Source organism: Crocuta crocuta, unplaced genomic scaffold (genome assembly GCF_008692635.1).
Source record: "Crocuta crocuta isolate KB4526 unplaced genomic scaffold, BGI_CrCroc_1.0 scaffold231, whole genome shotgun sequence".
NCBI lineage: Eukaryota > Metazoa > Chordata > Mammalia > Carnivora > Hyaenidae > Crocuta > Crocuta crocuta.
The window spans coordinates 1,903,872-1,908,969 of record NW_027528357.1 but is presented as its reverse complement, the minus strand read 5'-3'; positions in this window follow the sequence as shown (position 1 = coordinate 1,908,969).

Genomic DNA, 5,098 nt, shown 5'->3' with positions numbered 1-5,098 from the left:
TGCTCACGCTCTCTCTCTCTCTCTCTCAGAAATAAATTTAAAAATAAAATAAAATAAAAAGTAGCATATATACTGTCTACAAGTCATAATTTAATTGTAAACATGCAATCATAGATGAAGTGTTAATACCTTCTCTTAGCAGTTAATGGAGTAAATAGGCAGAAATTCATTTAGGAAATACAGAATTTAAACAACATTAAAACCACCTGATTTGATTGACATTAACAGATCACCACACCCAACAATTGCAGAATAATAGTATTTTCAAGTGCACATGGACCATTTACCAAACTAGGTCATATATTTATCCATAAAATTCATCTCATAAATTTCAATAAATTGAAATCTTACAAAATATGCCTTTAGATCACAATGTAAATAAAAAATAACAATAAGATATATAGAAAAATATCCACATGTTTGGAAATTAAAGAATACATATCCAAGTAAGGTCCCATAAGGTCAAAGAAGAAATTATAAGGAAATTAGGAACTGTTTTGAAAATCTTTGGACCTTGTAGACACCAAAAAGCACTAACCATAAAAAAATTAGGTGGACCTTGAATATGTAAGTTAAAAAGCTTGTTAATATCAAGTGCAGATATGGAAAAAATAAAACCTTCACACATTGATGATCGGAATATCAAATGGTACACCCACTTGAGAAAATGGATTATTTTTCTTTTAAAGTTAGACATACACCTAGCCCATGACTCCCATGCCTAATTATTTATCTAACTGGAATAAAAACATTTGCTTATGAATGACTTACATTAAGTATATATATGGCTTTATTCACAACAGTCAGAAACTGGATATCACTCAAACGTCTATCAATAAGATAATGGATAAACAAATCATGGTATATTCATGTAATGGGATACTCCTCAGCAATAAAAGTGAACAAACTGCTGATGACCTACAACACCAAAGATGGATCTCACAGACTTTGTATTGAGAGAAAAAGGGCAGTATAAAAAAGTACACCCTAAATGACTTCATTTATATGAAATTCTGGAACAGACAAAATCTATCAGGATTGGAAGTCAAATCAGTGATCACCTGTAGAAGTTGGGGATTGGCTGCAAAGTCAAGTCAGTTTAATATTTTTTAAATTCTGTATATCCTAAGCACATGAAACTAGGGTACAAAAATGTTGTATATCTTGACTGGAATTAAGCCTACCTGGGAGTATATATTTGTTAAAATTTATCAAAACAAATACCTAAAATTTATGCATTTTATCTTATGCTACACTTGATCTTAGGCAAAAAGCTGAGAAGCGATTGTGCATTTTATCTTATGAAAGTCATACTTCAATAAAGTATCTTAAATAATTTGAAAAGCATTTGATATACAAATTATTGGTCTCATTTTGCAGAGATTCTGATTCAGTGGGTCTGTGTGAGAACTAGCTGATCTGAATTTTTAGCAAGAGGTACTGGTTGATCCTAATGCATGTGGTCCATCAGTTACACTTTTGAAGGTACTAATCAAACATAATATTATGTCCAGAAGTGCTGATCACATTTTGCAAAAGCAAATGAATTAATCATATCTTACAATGAATTTCTTCACTCTGAATTATCATTTCAAAGAAAATAAATTAACCTATTTTTGTCTTTTTGTTTTCTTTCTGTCCTTCTTTCTTTCCTTCCTTCCTTCTTTCTTCTTTCTTTCTGCAAAATATCAAGCTTTATGAGTTCCTTCAAACTGATTAAACCAAACTCATCTTTCCATTATCTTCCTGCCACAATAATTCAGCATTTGTTTTTGCTAATGCACTTTTTCCCACCAGAAAAGCCTCTGTAGCCTATCTGCCTTGTATCCTCTCTTTGGAAAGCCCAATGACATGAAGCTCTTTCCAATTAGTTTTGTTGCTAGTATCTAACTAATAATGATTTCCCTTTTTTAAAAATCCAGTAGTTCTTATTCACTGATCTACTCATTCTGGCACTTACACACATACCAAACTATAGGGCTATCTCTTTCCCATGTAGGTCTTTTCTCTTCAATAATATTGTAAACACTTAGTGAAAATAGTTCTACTTCTCAGTTTCTTGTAGCTGGTCTTCCCCTCCTACCATGCTAAGTAAAATTAAAATATTCAACAATTGTTTTTATATTAAGAACATAGGATTTGAGATTCAATGAAAGTTAGAATTCCAATCCTAGCACCCACAAACTATGTAATATTGGGAAACTTATTTGTCTTCATCTATAAAAATGAGAATAGTAACTCTTTCTTTGTAAAGTTATTGTAAGGATTAAATGGAGTAAAGTACATAAACCACTTACCACATTGTCAAGGGCTTTATGCGTGTTTGGCAAATGGTTGTAGACAAGATTGTTGTTGCTGATATGCCATTATTATGTAGTTGTGACATTATTATTTATATTGTTAAAGATCATAAAATATTAAGACTGTAGGGGAATTTAGAATTATATAATTCAATCCATTTGTTCTTGTAATTAGAAAACTGAAGTCAGAGAGAAACAACCTATTGATTGATTCTTTTGTCTTAAAAGCACAGTATTCAAGTTTCAAAGTTTATATTCTGATTTACATTATGTTGCAATTTGAATACCTATTTGCTACATACAGAAAATATTTTCCCATTAAAGGAGTAAAAAACTACTCTCCATTTACATAGAGGATAACGCTTAGATTTCCCCAGTTTTTTGTTTTTGTTGTTGTTATTTTCTTATCTAGATATAAACTGATATAGGAGGGAAAAGCCTAAAAGATATAAGAGGGAAAGCCTCTTCCCATCATGCTCTGACTGCATGTATATCAGATGTATATTTTCACATATTCACAAATATTCAGGTCAGTCTCATTCAAAGAATAAATAATTACCTTGATTACTAACTGTTCACACTCAAAATACATCACCCAAACCACACTCAAAATACATCTGACCTATTTTGGTTCTGTGCTCTTAGGTAGTTGTTTAATTCTTAACCAAAAAGTTGAATGTCTTGCCCTGAAAATGCCCAGCCTCCTGATTCAGAAGTCACTGTGGCTCCCTAGTTGAGCCTGTTTCCCCCATCACTAAGTGTGCCCACATTGCCCTGCTGAGAGGAAGTCTATATGGAAATTTGCAGATGGTGAGAGAGAGATGAGGGATGTGGGATCTAGAACATGAAGAAAAGAAGTTTCAAATATTGAGGCTTTAAGAATGAATGACTTAGGGTCTGTGAAAGTGGACCTCCCTTAAAGAAAACCCTTGAGACCAGTGCACATATGCTATGCACAGGTCAGTAGCTGTATTGTCTTCACTACAGCACTCATCCTAGTTTCTTCTGAAAGGTTGGGCTGATTTTTAAAGTCGATGAACTCTCGGATGCTGCTGCCTTCACTGCCCCGCCCTGTTTCTTTTCCCTGCCTTGGGGCTCCCTGGGTGTCTGTGTGGTTAAGTGCCCTAAGAGCTGCTGATTATTGTGATTTCCTTTAACCAGCTCAACACATTCTTTGCTTTTCAGTTGTTCATGTCAGTCCTAATGTGTTGGGCCAAACACATTGGAACTTGTTAAGATTCTCCAAATAGCTTCTTTGTGCTGGGGAAATCACACCATTGACAGGTCCTCCTCTCTGGCTCCCTGGAGCTTTTATGCATGTGCTATGCCCCCTACTGTCCCCATCACTCTGTCTCACAGAGGAACTGACATTTAGAGCCAGAGCTCAGATACCAACAACACATTATTTTTTTAAAACTTCATTTCTCTCTATATTTCCCCCTTAGTCCATTCAAATGCTGAATGTAATAAAGTTGCCAAAACTCTCCCTCCATTGGACTGAAAACCATTCATTTGTCGTCTCAATTTAAGATTCCTGACTCCAAATAGAAGGATATTCTCTGTGGACGTAATGGGACATTTAGCAATTCATTCATTTTCTTCACATGCTACTTATTTAGGCTCTCAGCGGTTGGCGGCTTTGATGTGGAGTGGTGAAATTATAAAGACATTACATATCATAAAAATATAAATGGAAGAAAACACAGACCCTCTTTTATATCAGGCTAAATTGACTGCTGTCATATTAAGGGTATTTTGTTTTATAAATTATACCCATTTCAAGGTATTCCCTTGAGTGAGTCACTACTTTGTCTTTTATTTTATTTCCTTTTTCTTTTTTTTTTTTTTAAACAAAATAGACTTTCCCTTTCCAATACATTTCTGTAAAGAACTATAAAGGGCTCACATATAGAAATTAATGTATCTGATACCAGACTTCATCTGGAATTTGCAGTATTGGGCCAGTAAGGCAGTCAAATCATGGATGATTTGACAATTCTTATATTGTTATGTTGGACATAACAAAAGAAGTTTAGAATAAAACCAAATTCATGAATTATATTCTTCAACATTTAGTTTCTTGAAAAAATTCCATGAGTATGACTACCTGTCTCAGTCAGTTTGGCCTACTATGACAAAATACCACAGACTTGGGGGCTTATAAACAATAGAAATTTCTTTCTCACAGTTCCTGGGGCTGAAAGTACAAGATCAAGATACAAGCATAGTTGAGTGAGGGCCGTCTTCTGCGTGGCAGACTTCTTGTATCCTCACGTGGCAGCTCTGTCAGCCCTCTTTTGTAAGGACAGGAACCCCATTCATGAGGGCTCTACTCTTACAACCTAGTTACCTCCCCAAGACCTCACCTCCTAATACCTTCACCTTGGGGGTTAGGTTTCCAGCAAAGGAATTTTGAAGGGATGCAAACATTTATATTACCGCACTACCTATTTAATATTTGCTCTATGAAGCTAAGATTGCTTACACTAATAACTCCTTCAATAATCTATTCTGTGCCTGTCCTTCATAATTGCACTGAATCCTGCTCCCAGGTTTGCTTTTTGCTGTGTGGGCATGCCCTGCAAGGAGGAAATGCCAAGTCCAAGGTGGAGGACAGAAATGTCACAGGGGCTATGTGTGGGGTTGGCCTGTACACTGGAGCAGGTGGGGGGCCTTGTTTGGTGACTGATGGAAAGACATGAGATGGAGTAAGTCAAACTGATGGAGGAGCTGGGAGATGACTGTTGGGTCACAAAAGTCAAAGTAAAGAAGAGAAGACTCAAGGTAAAAGATTCAGC